Source organism: Triturus cristatus, chromosome 3_1 (genome assembly GCF_964204655.1).
Source record: "Triturus cristatus chromosome 3_1, aTriCri1.1, whole genome shotgun sequence".
Lineage (NCBI taxonomy): Eukaryota > Metazoa > Chordata > Amphibia > Caudata > Salamandridae > Triturus > Triturus cristatus.
In genome coordinates, this window is record NC_140583.1 from 1,117,495,076 (window position 1) to 1,117,513,519 (window position 18,444).

Sequence of the window (18,444 nt, forward strand, 5' to 3'; positions counted from 1 at the left end):
GTCCGGTACGCGCCGAACACCCCCCCCCAGCTTCCCCCATGTGTACGCGCCGTACCCCCAGCCCCCCGTGTGTACGCGCTGTACCCCAAGCCCCCCCGTGTGTACGCGCCGTACCCCCACCCCACCCGTGTATGTCCGGAGCGTACCCCCATCTCCGTATGTCCGGAGCGTACCCCCACCCCGTATGTACGGTGTGGACCCCCACCCATGTATGTCCGGAGCGTACCCCCACCCGTGTATGTCCGGAGCATACCCCCACCCATGTATGTCCGGAGCGTACCCCCACCCCCGTATGTACGGTGCGGACCCCCACCCGTGTATGTCCGGAGCGTACCCCCACCCGTGTATGTCCGGAGCGTACCCCCACCCGTGTATGTCCGGAGCGTACCCCCACCCCCGTATGTACGGTGCGGACCCCCAGCGCATAGTGCTGGGGGTCCGCACCATACATACGGGGGTGGGGGTATGCTCCAGACATACACGGGTGGGGATACGCTCCGGACATACGGGGGTGGGGGTCTGCACCGTACATACACGGGTGGGGGTCCGCACCGTACATACACAGGTGGGGGTCCGCACCGTACATACACGGGTGGGGGTCCGCACCGTACATACACGGGTGGGGGTCCGCACCATACATACACGGGTGGGGGTCTGCACCGTACATACACGGGTGGGGGTACGCTCTGGACATACACGGGTGCGGGTATGCTCCGGACATACACGGGTGGGGTGGGGGTCCGGCGCGTAAACACAGGGGGGCTGGGGATACGGCGCGTACATATGGGGGTCTGGGGGGTGTTCGGCGTGTACCGGGCCCCCTTTTCCTCACGCTTCGCGGCGTACTTTGCTTTTCCGGCACTTTTTGGGTGCCGTAGAAATTTTGCCGTCCGGAGTGCTGTCGGTACGATTCGTACTTGCTGGTATGTAAACAGCTGCCTAACTCCATACGAATGTCGCGTATGCGCTGTCCCGGATCACATTCGTATGTATATTTTCGTCGGTCGGTGTTTTTTCCGATTCGTACGGAAATGGTGTTTCCGTACGAATCGTACTTGCATGTTTGTACGGTCTTTTTACCGGGTACGAGTCGGACGGAGAAAACGCTCCGTCCGACGATTCGTACCTGGTTTTTCCAGGATCGGAATCTACACCTTATTGTCTGTAACAGCTCCCAGAAGCGAGATGTGTGGAAAAGACCCAATGGAAGGGATAGTCTTTGGGTATATTTGGAACCCTGAGGAATGGGTAGGAAGCATCTGCCGAAGTTAAAGCCTCTGAAACACTCAAACCTGTTACAAGTATTGGCCAAATGTTCCAGTCTGTGTGAGATTACATCTGAGGATAAAAGGCAAATAGGGTTCATAGCAACTTTAGAAGGGAAAGAGGTGAAAAAGGGCCCTTTTCTACCGAGAATTTGTAAAACAGAAGGTGGTGAGGGTAGAGGAAGAATTAGAAAAGGAGGGTATAAAACTGGTACAGATGGGTGAGTTGGGAATAGAGAGGAGGTACCTAGGAACTACAAATCCCTGATCTGCCAAGTAGGACAATGGCCGGAACAAGTACAGTGTAGCCCTGCAGTGATCCAGCACAAAAAAAAACATTTATGGATAGATGTGAGGGGAGTTTATGTATAACCATAGCAAGTACAGCCAAAGGAGTGATGCTACAGAACTATTATGAGCCCCTACTCGATTCAAGGTTAAGCTGTGAGGATAATAGCTGGGGGGAGATGAGTGATTTGGACGAGGGGTCTGAGTACTTGCACAGCCTCTTGGTGTTAACTCGGAATATAGGCGGCTATAAGAAATCCTAAGCCCAAAATAGCTTTATTGCAGTTTTGAGGAGCTATGAAATCATGTGGTTACTAGAGACCTGGATGTGTGTAGTACCAAAACCAGTAGATGAATTTCTAATCATTTCTAAAATGCTGGGCACCTGGGCCCAGGCCAGCCCCAGGCAGGTTGATCACTATGGTGTTCACAAAAAGAGATAACAAAATAACCAGGTTGAAAGCTAAAAGCCAGTGGCTACAGGCTAGTCAGATAGAGCTCCATAGAGGTCCCTGGAGGAAAAGACAAATTACCGTGGTCAATATATATGTATCCATCCAAGCTTGTTAGGGACTGCGGGGTTGCTGGGCCCTGGTTCTGCACCACATTTGTTTTGCCATTCTTGTTTTTAGGATCACGCTTACTAGTGCCGACGTTCTGGATACATCCTATCATATAGAGGGTTACCTAAACAATGTATTGGTGCATCTTTGCAGCTCAATGGAGCCCAACTGGATCTGCCTACCTGTGTAGTTGCTGTTTATTTCCTGGTAGGTGCCAGATGAAAAGACACTTGGTGCCGGTTAGACGGTGCCTGGCTCCCCTCACAACAAGCACCATCTTGAAAAGTACTTCCTTCTATTCTGCTAATTTTATGTTTTACATTTTCTCAGCTTTTATTTACTTCCTTTTAATCTACCAGTATACATGCCCTCACAAGGGAGACTGTGAGGGTCTGAGGGGTTTTTGAGCCCTGGTTCAGCCCCACTTTTATTTCGCCGCTCTGTTTTTAGTATCACACTTACTAGCACTGGCATTCTGGACATGCCCCTTCATATGGAGGGTTACTTAAACAACGCATTGGCGCACCTAAGACAAGCCCGTCTGCATCCGGATTGTGGCGAGCATAGGAATCCCTGCTGGTTTTTCCCCCTGTACCCTACCACAAGGATATTTTACTCTGGTAAGGAACTGTATTGTTTTAATCACTTAAATCACAGGTATGTCAATATTAACCTAGCTGATCTCCATCCTGTTTCCAAAATCACTTGCCCGAATTGTGGCTTTCAATTCTGTACACAAACTGACCAATGAGACACTTTCCAAGCAGACAACTCCCACATGTTGTGCAATCCACTAACCATAATGTGATGCGCGCTCATAAACACTTGTGTGGTAGTCAAACACTGACACAAACTGTCTAAACTTACCAACAGTAATCATATTGATCTACATTTTGTGACTGAAACTTGGGAAAACATATCTTCTAGCCCTGATCTCATTGCAGCAACACCTGCAGGCTGTTATTGATATGGACTTTATAGACCCTTAAAAAGAGGTGGGGGTTTAGGGTTTATATATCAGTACTCACTCAGAAATAGATTTGAACCAACCTCATCTTTAGATTGCCTAGCACCATCCTTCAGCTTTGAAATTACGCAAAAACAAACTTTCTCAGGTCTCCTTTATCGTCCTCCGTGCCCTCAGGGCTGCTTTCTGCAAACCTTGGGCTTCCAATTGGAAGCAATGGCTTGCACAAAACACTTTAATGTGCTAGGAGATTTCAATTTCTTCTCAATTTATTGGACGATATGGACTTCGGAGCTTACAGAAATCATGAAGACCCTAGGCCTTTCGCAGTTACTACTTGAGCCGACCCACCTTGTGGAACATACACCAGATAGCAATTTTTCCAACAACGCACACATCAGAATTAAAAAAAACTGCCCTCATCCTGGTCAGACCATTTTGCCATCATTTTTTAAATCAGTATGCTTAAAACTACCTCACCAAATATAACTTTTTAAAAGCAATATTTATTATCAAGACATGAACAAGTTAGATAGCGAGCTGCAAAAACTGCAATTAGTCTCTCTACATCAAACATTCTCCCAGTATGCAGAATTAGCCTCAAGAAAATACACTGAATAGCTGAATATGGACGTTTCTGAAGTAGCCCTTTCAAGGACATCCAAAGCTGGCAGGAAAACAAAATTGTAGAAAACTTAAGAAAACATGGAGGTACCAATATGATGACCTAGAGAAAGAAATTTACAAATGCTCTTTGTCCAAATCTAAAAACATACTTATGAAGGAAAAATCAACCTATTTTACCCAGCAGAGAGACAATACCAAAAACTACTTTAAAGAATCGTTCCAGGTGATTACCAAGCTTACTAAACTCCCTGACAACAGAGGATCTAACAGTAGCAAACTCTTCTGCGAGTCACTGGCTTACTATTTTAGTGACAAAGTCAATCTAATATACATTGAGTTTGTGACTAGCAATAATCTAAACTCCAGGATTAACCCCTTCAGTGCCACGCCCTTTCCCCGCCCTGTGCCGGGCGTTGCATTAGCGGGCAGGGTTCATGACGAGATAGTCTCGTCATGGGCACAGCGCAACCGCGCTCCATGATGAGACCATCTCGTCATGGGCACTGAAGCGGTTAATACTTCAAGTACACACAACACTAAGGAAGAAAACCTTCAAAGAGACCTTTAACAGTAGTACAAAAAACACAGTTATTGCCACCTTAGTGTTGTCTAAAATTGATTGCCGTAACGGTCTGTATCTGAGTTTGTAAGAACAAATCTTGAATAAATTACATACTCTGCAAAATTCGACTGCCAGGTTTCTCCTATGCATTCCCAAGTTTCAATTAGTTTCTCAGCCCATAAAAGATCTACACTGTAATAGTTAGTAATCATATAAAATTTAAGGCACTCTGTCTGGCTGAGAAGGCGCTTCATGACACTGGCCCTCTTTTCATAAGACAATCCTTTAAGTGGTACCAGCCCAGTAGAATTCTGCAATCTCAGGGAGCAACAAATATGGTAGTTCTTAGATTCAGGATATCCAAGTGGGGTGGCAACAGATTTATCCTTCGAGGAACCAGAGGCTGGAACTTGCTTCCACTTCATATTAAGGCTGCTCCTACATCGCTTGCTTTTAGAACGCAAGTAAAAACTTGATTTTATAATAACTATATTTTATGTAGGTTCATTCAGTTGTGTTCATATTTCTGCTAGCACCAAGTCACCCTTGGGTAATCGAGCACTTTAAATAACTGCTCAACATAACATAATACCAGAACATATAGTGGAATATGGAACCCAACTGAGATTATAGGAACAAGATCTTGAGTCAATCAGCATGGCAAAGGCGAATACGTTGGCAAAGGTACTGGGCAATTTAAATCATAAATTAGACCCATCTCCCAGTGATAAGATGTATTATGATTTGCTAGTCGTCGTACGGGTGCCTCTGGCAGTCTTCCCTAGATCAAGTGGTACAGTGCAAGATGAGTCCCTTGTAAAATTCCTAGGGTTCATGGGACTTTTTTGTGTCAATGGACAGGAAGAAACAGACTAATCAGCAAACCAGACTTTCCAAGTAGGCAATCAGGTCTGCCTAATTGATTATGCTTTTATAAATTCCTGGAATTTTGCGGAGGTGGAAAGATTTTGAAGTGCTGCCAATGGAGGGTAGTGATCACTGGCCCATAAAGAAACACTTAGAGTAGAACACAGGGGGCAAAGAGCTAGAGTTCCCTCACTGCAGGTAGATTACCCTTGACGTATGACCACCCGCATAACAAAGGTCCGTTTGAAACTTCTTAATAATCTGATGGTAGACTATGCGCAATTCAACATGACAGTGGAATGAATTAAATTGTAGAAGAGTATATAATCAGGTGGTGAAGCAGGCGGGAAATTGTTTAAGAGTAAAACTCAAAGCAGGGCCTGTAAAATTGGAAAGAAAATATGACAAGATAGGCAAGAGAAATGGTTGGTTTAATAAAGAGTGTAGGCCTTAAAACTAAGGGTCCAAAATGGGAATGATTAGTGAAGAGAAGGTATACTAAGGGCAAAAGTCTACGCTATGCAAAGATCAAGTACAAAAATAAGCTGAGGTAAAGGAAATTAGAGTTTGTGCACAAAAACTGGTGAACTATGTTTGAAGGGATAGGCATAAATAACATCCAGACATTTTGGCACGTGAGGGGAATGCACAAGGGGAAATGAGGGGTTTAGTAGGGAAAGGCGATTGGATTAATCAACTAAGTACCCTTTAAGACAGCAATAATGCAGATGAGAATCTGAAGAGTATTGTTAAGGTTGATGCAGGTATTAAGTCGCATTTCTCTTTCTCAAAGATTTGAGAAACCATACAGTCTGTCAAGTTAACCAAAGCAGCGGGACCAGATAACCCACCAGCAGTTATAATAAAAAATATTGTGGACTGGTGGACAGGACTCTTTTATGTCACCTTCCAAAACGTTTTGGGATAAAGTTGACGTGGTTTATAAATATAAATATCTGGGCATGTGGTTTGATTCCAAGTTAAACGGTAAAGACCACATTGAAGCACTGAATTCATCCACATTATTCTCGGTCTGGGGCCAAAAACAGTTTAGTCATAAATATGGAAGGCCGCCTTTACCCCATATACGACGGCTTTTAATGCAATCGCACAACCTCAATTCCAGTATGGGGTGGAAGGGATAACCCTAGGTGGTACATTGGATTTCTGAGGAGGGTAAATGTATGAACCGGCTCCTTGTTCTCCCACGATCAGCCATGATACATGCCATAAGGGTAGAATGCCAACTTACTGATGGAGTTACCATGGATTGAAGGCTGCGCTAAAAGTTTGGCAGAGATTGAATGGGGAAGGTAATCCTAAAATAACATACCATTGTAAAAAAGAGATAGGGAAAAGTGAATTTAACTGAGCACTTAAGGTTATATTAGGAAAGCTCTGTGCCAAATTGTCACTAGCGCCAGTTAGGTGGAAGGAAGGGCAACTGATCTCCAAGCAGGAATTACACACCGTTATAAGGAATAGCACAAGAGAGGAGGACCTGCTTTATTTGGGTGGGAAAATATCTACCAAGTTTTGGTTAAAGGTTGGAGTAATGATGATGTGTTCCACTATATCGAGTCCCTGCCAAGCGCCAAGCTAAAGAATGCAGTGTTAAGATTTAGAGTAAGGCTAAATCCATGTTATGTAGAAACAAAGGTTAAAGAAGTAATTGAAGATGAGCAAGCCTTGTGTACTTGGGGTCTGAAAGTAAAATGTAGAGGACTACATAATTTAATGGACTGTTTGTGGGTTTTTTTTTGCACTGATTGAATTACTATTCGGGATCAAGTCATCAGTTATTGACAAATATGAGTTGTTTAAATGTGGTATGTGCAATAGAAAGATTTTTTATAGCTATAGCGGAGTCCCTTAAAGGGTTCCCAGCTAAAATGCAAGGGACTAGGGGGGGTGGAATGATAATTTGAATCAATTATTCTGTTGTTAAATTGGATGCACATTGATGTAGCATTTTTAAAAGGAAATATTTTAGGTGGATGGTTTAAGATGTAGTTATGCATGCAATCATGTTGATTGTTTATAGATCATTGTGTAAATTAACAAAGATTTTGAATCTGTAGAATTCAGATCAACCAGAACACCTTTTCCTCTACCCTGTAAAACACCAAATGCTCTTTGAGTTCCTTGTACTCTGGCTTGTAAACCAACATTTTTCATGCCACAAGTATTTCCTACAAACAACTGATTCTGAAAAACTTTCTGAGCAAACAATGTTAGACCTAACATGAATTTCTCTTTAAGCTTTTTCTGCTTCAGCTCTTGTTCATCGCTGCACTACTTTGCATACCTTAGGATCTCAGCTAATGATTTAGTCTGCCAGCATATCACACTCTGTTGTGTGTGCATACTGATTTCTGGTCATAACCCAATAACAAACTGAGATACAAAAAATCCCATATTACTAGGTTCGGTTTATTCCCTTCCACTGTGTTGTTGAAACACTTGAAGCAAACACTCAAAGTAGTCATGCACTGACTCTTTTGTTTCTTGTGAAGTTCTTTTAATCTTTACACAATCAATATCTTTTAGAGGAACTTTCCCTTTTAAAAATGTGATCACTGCTTCACATTTTTCCCCATGACTACAGGAGATGGTGCATTAGTGTGGGCATCTCTCTTTGGTCCTGCTCACAGCCATTGTAGAGCAACTTTACACTCAGCCCATAAAGCATTCAGCACTGCAATATCAAAGAATGTGTTCAAATTAATCCACAACACTTTTGAAATTTTAACAAATCTGTCAACTTGTGTGTACCACTGTACAGGCTTGTCTCTCAACTTTGGAAAATTATTCATAAATGCTGTAAGTTCTCCCCTGCTCCAAGGAAACTAAACATATTCTCCTCCTTGTATGTTTCTTAACAGATAAGCCGAAGTTTCTACTTTATCTGAGGGACCTGTTAGTCATTTATTTTTGCTTTATCTACCTTAGATTATTTATTTATTTTTTTCATTCTTCTTTGCACATTTACTCTCTAATTTCTCAAAATATCGCCATTTACAAATGCATTTTACTAATTCAGTGATATGTAATCATATTCCTGATGAACGCATTGTCTCAATACCCTCATCATTCCGTTGTACCCGCAAACATTTCTGAAATGGAACACTTTTTGAAATATCGGCCTCATATTTCCTGGATAATTGTGTCAATTTATCATGAATGACTGCTTCCTGTCTTTTTATTCTTTACCAATGGAACTTTACAACCCAGACGACTGAGGGATTGGGGTCCAATATTCCACCCAAACGATGGCTCGATCACTTCAGTCAAACCTATTCTTATGGTGAGGACTGCTGGCTGATTCCAAACCCCATATGGAAATTCGGTTTTACCTTGAAGAAGTGATAGCTGCTATCCTAGAAAGCCCATGATGGAATACTGATGGGCCTTTATAAAACAACTGTTCATCTGTGGGCCCCTATCATTACTAATATCCCAAATGCTGCTGTTATTCACTGCATACCCCACTCCCGATGTTTGGCAGGTATAGTTGCCGTTCATAAAAAAAAAGGCAATAGAACTGATTCAAAATGTTACAGGCCTATTTCCTTGCTTGAGTCTATGGTTAGGATTCTTGGACACATTATCATGTGGAGAAAAGAGAGCTGGGTCATGGATAATGCAGTTAAGAGCCTAGTACAGTGCAGGTTTTGGGAAAGTCTAGGGACACAGGAGAAGTGCCTAAATGTTCACCTGCTAATAAGGAAATACACGATTGCCAAGAAAGGTACTTTATACCTTGCATTGATGGATCTCATCAGTGCTTTTGATAGGGTTGAGCACACTAAACTATGGGGAATTCTACACAGGTTGGGCGTGCCTCACCGTATAGTGGACTTTTTGCAGATGCTTCATGATTGTATTAGTGCTTCTGTAAGGTTTGGCATGGAGGGTGAATGCACTGATTCTTTCAATCATTTTTAGGGGTGTTTGCCAAGGATGTGTTTTAGTCCCCATTTTATTCCTTTTAGATATCAATGGTTTGCACTCTTTCTGCTTGCCCAGTGTAAACATATACTCATTATAAATGGCAATTGTGTAACAGCTTTGCTGTATGCCGCTGATGCAGTACTTTTTGTTTTGTACTTTGAATGGCTTGTGGGAAGCAGTTGACCCCTTTGTCAGCTACATGGAGGACCTGAACTTAGAAGTCGACTTATCTAAAACCCACTAAATGTTGTGTGGCAAATCAGAGAGTAAAACAAGTCCAGTGGATATTAAAGAGCAGTCAATCAGTTGTGTTTATGTGTTCTCTTTTCTGACAGTAACATTTGATGGCAGGGGAAATTGTTCACCACCTATCTCTAAGCGATGAGCTCGATTTAATTCTCAGTGGGCTCTGTTTTTGAACTATCATTAAGATTTGACAACAAACCAATCTTGCCCCTGCTGGAGGTATAAAAACTAAAATGCCTACCGGTCCTAATTTATGGGGCTCACATCTGGGGATATCGGAATACCTTCTCTCAACGGCAGGAAGAGAATACATTTTGGTTGCTTTCAGTTGGGCCCAATAGCTTGAGTTTTGCTTTACATGAGGAATTTGGTCTAGATTAAGTAGATGATCATATAAAGCTTGCCCCCCCTGCTTCTTTGGATCTCAATATAAGGGAACAAGCATGCAGATTGTAATAGGAAAATTATATCCGACTGTCTGACCTGTGACTGGGGCCTGAAACTTCCAAGGTTGAGTTACATTAGAAATATGACCAACAGTCTGGGTTGAACAGAATGATTTTCTTTCCCACAGCTATTGAATAAAAGGGAGATGGTCTGGGCCAATAAGGAGTTTAAGATATTGGCTATTGCCAACAGGGAATCTAAGGAATTAGGGAAACCATCTGTGTGTGACTTTGTTATGGTTCAGATATGCCAGGACTTGTGGTCCTGCCTCACACGGATTAACAATGTATGGGAGAAACCACTTATAAACAGATTTCGGTTGGGCACCAGTAGGTGTAATCTCTGTTTCCCGCTGGGCCAACAGGATCCAGAAAGCATTTTTGTGTGCCCCTGTGATATTTCTACCCAGACGTTGATGCACTTTACCTTGTTTTGTAAATTTTATTAAACTTTTTGCTGAAGATTTTCATCACCTATTTCAAAAAAGCAGTAATTCTCACAGTGCAGACCAGCTTTTTTTTTTTCACACAGTAGCACATGCCACAGTGTGTCTTGCGGTGGGAGCTTTTCTTAAATATGTAATATGTTGTTGCAATTCTGTGAATTTTTAATGTTTTATGTATTTGTCTGTTTTTATTTATTTACTGCAATTTGATTGCATATTTTATGTAGTGCTTTTTATCTGTTCATTTATGGTTATTCTCAGATAACCGAAAAATACATTAGAATTTATTGATTGATTTTCTACTATTTCTTCTAATCATGGTGGAAAAGTTCCATCTTCAAAAGGTTGCTCTCCCTCTGTACTATTGGTTTTGTAAAGACAACCCTTCTGCCTTATCTCAATGACTGAATTGTTTAAGGTGGTGTCCAAACAACAATCTGTGAATTCTGTGTGTTGGGAGAAACCCTGTCACAAGTACTCCTCTAACGGGGCCTTGAATGACAGCATTTGAAACAATATTAATCAAAGCAGTGGAAGTGCGAATCTCTAATGGCTGTTCTGTTATGATCCTGGTCACTGGTGCTGGTACAGTTACAATTGAACCAGTAACACCTGGAGGCATCACTGTGGGAACATTCTCAATTCGAGGAGACACAACATTTGATATAACAAGTTGCAAAATCAGTCAGTCAGAAAAACTTTATTTCGGCTGTCAGCCATAAAAGTTCATGAACACAAAAAAACATAAAACATATACAATAAATACAAAGGAGCTAGTACATAATTGAAAATGTATATATAGAAACATACAAACATGGACTAAAAAAGCACTAAGTTTAGGATGGAGAGTATCACAAGGTTTACCTTAATGTAATAGTAAACGTCTCCTGGTTAACCACATTGAAAATAGGAATTTAGCAATCACCGTGACAAATAGGGGAGAAGAGTCATACTTCAGCAGCCTGAACAAATCTCTATAGTTCCTAACCCCCATGTTTTTTGCCAACTGGATAATCCATTTTCGACGGGGGATTTTATAGGCTGCACAGAAGAATATAACATGAACCTCTGATTCTTCTTGATCACCACACCCAGGGCAGGTTTGGTTACTAGAACCAACCCACTTATTCGTTTTTGCAAATAGCGGGAGGGAGCCATGCCTGAATTGTATATATAATTTCTTGGCAATGACCGGGTGGATCAGATCTAATGCAGGCTCGAAGCTATAGCCATTTTTAACTTCGAGGAATACCGAGGTCAGGTTGGGACTATGCACTGATCTGAAAATCTGGATCAGATTATGATCCTCCAGGGTTTTTGCCAGAGATTTTTTGGAGGATAAGGGGCATGACTCCTCGGGTGTGAGCCAAAGGTCTTCTCTCCCTATTGCCCTCAGAGATTTTTTTACAAATGCTAACCAGGGAATGGCGCCTGATTTTGGTGTTATCAACATAGATCTCAGTTCCTCCTGAAATATAGTAAGTTCGGGAGTGCTCCATAGTCGGCGCCAATACATAACTGGTCTTGAAGCGACCATATCAGCAATGGATTGTATACCCAAGTCCATCCTAAGCGGCTGCATAGGAGTGCTCATAGGGAGTGCAAGTAATTGTCTAAAAAAAAGGTTTTCTGACTTGGTTAAAGTGTCGACTTTATTGTGGCCCCATAGTTCCGCACCATAGGCCACCATCCCCCTTGCTTGGGCTTTGTATACCTCTACCAGGGGGCTAATCAACTTTAATGGGCTATTTTTGTACATCTTTATAATTCCCCCAGTTATCTGTGCAAATTTGAGGTTTACCTTTGAAATCTGGGGGCCCCAATTCATTTTATTATTAAGAGTCAAGCCCAAATAGTCAAAGATGTCCACCCGTTCTAAATGCAGGCCGGCTAGTTTTGGTGTAGGGCGGTTTGTGATGTCTGCATGGAGGACCATATATTTGGTCTTACTCACATTGATGACTAAATTCCTTTTCCTGCAGAATGAAGCAAATCCGTCCAGGACTCTTTCCATCCCCATGGGCGTCCTGGACAGGAGCAGGGTGTCATCTGCAAACATTAGTGCAGGTATTTTCCTGCCCGCCAACCTAGGTGCAGCTATGTCTTTTATGGTCAGTATATCCTCAACCAGCCCATTTAAAAAAAGAGAAAAGAGGGTGGGGGCTAGTACACAGCCCTGCCTCACTCCCTTCTCTACTCCAAATGGGTGCGTAAGTTCACCATTTAATCCGAACCTTACTCTAGCAAAAGTATCTTTGTGTAATCTCTCCAGTAGGTCGCAAAGATAAAGGGGGACTCCCATCCCCTTTAGCAGCTCCCACAGCTGGCGACGATCCACCATGTCGAAGGCAGACTTTAGATCCACAAACGTGAGATAAAGGCTGCCCCCTTCTAAGATAATAGATTTCCAGTGGATCATCTGTAGCCTAAAGAGTTGGTCCACAGTTGACATTTTGGCTCTAAAGCCGACCTGGAAGGGGGTTAAGATGTTGGAATCGTCCAGTCATGTTTGCAATCTTGCTAGGAGGATACGCGCAAAGATCTTTTGGGCGACATCAATTAGGCTAATCGGCCTATAATTTGCCGGATCAAGGGGGGAACCCTTTTTATGAATTGGTATGATCTCGGCACCAGCCCAAGTAGATGGTAGCGGCATTCCAGCTAAAATTGGATCCTATCTAGGCCTGGGGCTTTATTTGGAAGGACTTTGCTAAGAGCCACTTTGACTTCGTTGAGAGTGCACTTTTGAAGCATTCCCTGGGTATGAGATATAAAAACATTGGGGAGGGGGGGGAGTGTGGTTTGCTATAAGTGGCTTGAAGGCGTATAGGTCTTCAAAATAGCCACGCCAGATTTGTTCCCCAATGTTGGGTTGAAGTGCTTCTTGGGAGCATGACGATCCGGTCTTAACCAGATTCCAAAACGACCTTGAATCCCTGTTCCTCAGTGCAATGGAGATCTCACCCCATCTATTTGTTTCCCAGTCTTTTTTCGCTTCTTTGGTGATTTTCCTGTAATAAGCCCTCGCTTCCTTAATTAGTTTGTTGTTGGCGTTCTTAAGATTTGTCAATTACAGAGACTTGGCTTCCCTACAGGATTTGTTATACCAGGTGTTGTTCCCCCTCGCGGGAGCCTTGCTTCTCCTGTTTTCCCGACAGAAGTGGGACTCTAGAATACGGCAGAGTTCTGTATGGGTTGCTCCTATCATATCCAGATCTGAGTTGCAAAATAAGCTGTCATCCATAATGGTCTTTTAATTTTAACTGTATTTGGGTCAATAGGGGCTGTAGCCACATTTACATTAGATGCCGCAGTACCCTCAGCGTTTGTTACAGGGGCCACCAAAGGTGGTGGACATGCAGCTAACAATGCATCCAAAATGTAATCCTCAAAATCACTCTCTGTATCTGATTTCTTTGCAGTTCCCTCATCATCTTTTTTCTGCGTATTATTCTTTTTTGACTTCTCAAGATTGCCATCTGTAATAGCTGAATACAGTCTAGTCCCCTCAACTATAGCTTTTCTCCATCTCTGTGGTTTCTTATCCCATCAGTTCTCTTAGTTTTATTCTTTCTCTCTCTCCTTACCATGTGCTGTTTTAACCCAAATGTTTAAGGCCTCATATTGTGTGTATCTAGGTGGTGGCTTTATCTCATATAGTTCAATCTTTCATTTAACCCCTTCCCTGCTCATGACGGAACCACTCCGTCATGAGCCACGGTCGCGCTGTGCTCATGACGGACTGGTTCTGTCATGCCGCGGCCGTTGGCTGTCGCTCCGCCCATGCGGCGCCTTTTCCCCGCCTGTGCGGGCGTCTAACGTAAGTGGGCGGCGCCGTGACGGAACCACTCCGTCATGAGCACAGCTCACCCATGACTCATGACGGCGTGGTTCCGTCATGAGCATGGCGGCGCCGCGCACACTTAAAACACCCCCAGAGCTGCGGCGGAATTTGTGCCGCAGCGAAGGGGTTAAAGCTAAACACATAGTCTACAGTGCTAATTTTACTTCAAAAGCCTGCCTGGAATTCATATAATACTTCTTAATCTTCTAGCCACTCTTGCAGATGGGCAAGCACTTGTTTAGCAAAAGATGTTTGGTACCGCATCTATAAGGATGATGGGCCTATAGTTGCCTGGGTGAATGCACTGCCTATTTCTAAGGATTGGAATTTTGTCACCAGTTTCCAGGAGGGTGGGATCACTATATCTAACAGATTGGCATGGGACAGATAATTGATATACAATACCAATATATCCACACTGGCCAAATCTAGGTAGTTGGGAATTTTATCAGGCCCTGGTGCTCTTGCTGCCATGCAGAAGTTGATAGCTGACATTGTTTCGTTTAGCCCATGTTCAAACTTGATGGACTCACTTCACATAATGTATTCCTGATCAAAGGGCAGATCTAAAGCCTCCTGTGCATAACCACTACCACCCCAATAGAGGTTACTAAAGTGGGTAACCCAGTGCTGGGGTGGCACACAGAATTCTAAGTTACTTTTAGTTTCCCTAATATATACTGCAGAAGTTTTCCAAAAAGCTTTATTGTCTTTAGTTAGCAATGCATCATTTAGATTTGGCCACGACCTCTCTTTTATTACATATATTTCAACCTAAGGTAGGCCCTAGGCAGCCCTATGGGTAAGGTGTAGTACATGTGAAAGGTAGGGCATGTACCTTTGAGTTTTACATGTCCTAGTAGTGAAAAATTGTTTAATTTGTTTTTCACTCTGCTAGACCTATCTCTCCTGTAGGTTAACATTGGGATTGTCTTAAAACATTTTAAAGTGTAATTTCCAATTGGAAAAATATATAGATTTGGAGTTTGGTGTCTCTGGGTGCACATTTTAAAATCACAACTCATGGTGAAGTCGGGTTTCAAATTGTAAGTCTGAAAATTGCACTTTTAGAAAGTTCATTTTTTCTATCTTTATCCATTCTGTGCCTATGCCTCTCTCTGAATGCACGTCTGGGTTGGTTGACAGTTGGGTTTTGTGCATTTCCTCTAGAGTGGTAGACACCAAGGGAGCTGGGTGTGACCTTTGCATCCTGATGGCCAATCACCATGCTGATAGGCCTTCTTGAGGTAGATTGGGAGGGAGGAACTGATACTTGCACCTGAATAGGGCTGTGCCTGTCTCCACACAAAGCATGGCCGTTGTGATCTTCAAAGGCCTACTTGAAGTCTCCCCCACTTCAAATGTAGATTTGGATATGATACCGGTCAAGATAAACGATTTCCCTTTAAATATATAGTATGAGTAAACAAATTAAGATCACTTCACAGAGTCACTCATTCGACATTCAACCAATATCACCAGGAGATTTGAATATATGAATAACCCTGGGTTTAGTGGTCCTAGCGGGGCTACGCGGAGGTCCACAGAGTTGCGAACAAGCTCTGTGGAACTCCGCCTCCCGATTCCACCCCCACTATTAACAAGTAAGTCAACATTAATTAAAAGTAAATTTAAAACCACTTACCTCTGTACTGCGGTGTCCCTGGGCAGCCCTCCTCCTTTTTCTCGCCGTATCGGGTGAGGCAGAGAAAGAGCTGGATGAGGTGGAAGATTTCAACTAGGGTCTAAGAGGAGGCCTTGGGCTGCTGTCTCTGGAAGAGGAGGGCAACTTACTTCAAGGAATGGGGGTTCCTACCAGAGCAGGGAGCAGTGTGCCATCCAAAGACCTGTCCTAAGAGGAGCTGGATGACAAGAGGGAGAAGAGAAATTTCAAATTGGAGTTGGCTAGGCTCAAACTGGAGAGGGAGAAGGCCTTGTAAGAAAAGAAACAAACCTTAGAGGAGAAAAGGCTATACATGGAAATGGAGGAGAGCCAAAAGAGATTGGCTATGGAAGATAATACAATGATGTTGGCTCAGGAATTGAGCCTGAGACAGCTGGACATTAAGTCCAGACAGGTGGAGGCCAGCAGTGATGGTGCCAGCATTTCATCCATGTCCTTTGACAGGGGGTCCTTATGTCCAAGGGTTTGGTGTCTGATTTTGTAGTCGGAGATGATATAGGCAGATGGTTTGAGGCCTATGAATTGCACTCCTAATGCCCAAGGTCCCTGAGTCAGATTGGGGGGCTAGTCTTTGCAGACCTATACCTAGTGAGGGAAGACACATTCTATTGGTTCTAAAGGGGAGTGACAGGATGAGGCATCCCTTATGAAGGAGGCCCTAATCCGGAATTTGGTATGACCCCAGAAAAATATGGACAAAAGTTCAGGAATAGTCAGAATCTTTCCCAAGAGATCTGGGTACATTGTGTGGATTCCTTTTTTGCAAGGCACTGGATGGTTGGGTGAAGGGCAGTAGTGTAAAAGATTATCAAAGGCTGTATAATTTGTTTGGAGCAAAGCATATGTTCATTCTTTGCTGAGCTGAGCTTTGTGCATTCCTTCTAGATAGTCACACCCAAAGGGACCTGAGGTGTGAAATTTGCATCCTGCTGGCCCTCACCAGGCTTCTTGCCTGGGAGTGAGAGGGACTGGGTCTGCTCTCTTTATCCTTGAACCAAGTTTCTCCAAGGACTTTCTGACTTGTCTCTTGTTCTCTGAAGTCTCAGGGTCACAAAAGACTTCTTGCAACTCAGCTGGTAATGCTGAACTCTGCCATCTAAGAGTCCTATGCTTTCGTGAGGTGCCCCCCTCTAGTCTTGGGTCTCAGAAGTAGTCTCTGCTGCTGTTTCCTGGAAAGATTGATGCATTGGCCCCTTTGCACTGATCGTAACTGATGCAGTGCTATCTGATGCCTACGCAGTGCTGATTCAACGATGACGTGGGTTTAGATTGTGAGTTTCGATGATGATGCAGTGTTGATCCGAAGGTGCAGCTGAGAGGCTCGACTCTGGCACAGCGCTGATCTTTTAATACCGACTGCGAGACTTAACTTTGACACATCGACCAGACTGCTTTAGTTAAAACTGACACAGGAAGTCCTTGACTCCAATGCTTGCTCCATACAAGGTATTTTTTCAATGGGCCCTGCGTTGGTCCTGTAGATGGCCTGCCCTCCATCGCAGTTGGCTTGGAACTTTGGATTTACCCCAGTGTAGCATGAACTCAAGTAACCTTCTGTGTTATTAATTTCTAAACACTGTTTTTGGTTTAAATCTTTAAAAATTAATATCTCAACTTCTACTGATTGGATTTTTGTAGTTTTTATCTTGTTTCACGCAGATAAATATATGCGATTTTTCTAAACTGTTCTGGAGCCTTTTTGTGGTGTTTTCATTGTGTTATTGTAATATAAGTGTTGCACAAATTCTTTACACATTGCCTCTTAAGTTAAGCCTGACTGCTCTGTGCCAAGCTACCAGAGGGTGAGCACAGGTAAATTTAGATTGTTAATCTGATTTAAGCTGACTAGGGTTGTGATCCCTCCTTGGATAGGGTGCAACCCTGTGGCAATTAGAGACCCAATTTTTAACATATAGCAAAAGGATCACCAAGAAGTTCTGCCAGTATAGACTTAAGCCTTGCTATTACTCTAGTGTCCACTTAAGGGGCTTTCATCCGATTGTAGACATTAAAGATATTGAGGGTCATGTCTGATGGGAGCTTCAAGCTGACTGCTAAGAGATCTGGTGAGTTTGAACTGATTGGAGTGATATCTTAACCCAAATTGCTAAGCCCCGAAAGGTTTTCTCCTACCTAGCTGTACTGTATTGGTGCAAAAGAACGAACACACATACCTATGGATGGGGACCGAACTCCATGTATCTCGCAAGAGGAAGATATCAAAAGCTTCAATAAATGTCCCCCAGTAGGACAGCATGTTTGGAAGCCCTGCCACATTCCATGACACAATTTTGAGCATGTTTAAATGGTCTCCTCAAAAATCCCCATCTCCTACTGTATCATTCCTACTGTTCTGAGGCCCTTCCAAGCTTTGGGCTATCGCTATTTTGGTATAACCAGTATCATCTTCCACCTCGTTGCTCCTACAATTAAGGTGTGTTATTCTAGGTGTACTCTGTCCTCCAAGTCATTTAGACCCAGCGCCTGCAGCAATTTCAGGAACATAATTGTTTCTTAGGTTTAGAAGGACTTGCAAGTCATTGCACAATCTATAACTAATTGAGATTTGTGTGTTTGCATTACAAATAGTGCCTGCATCTATTGACATCAAATCTACCACTAGGTCCTTGCTAATAAACAAAACTTTTAGCACAACAAAGAGACCCATGTTGGGATTAATCCTGT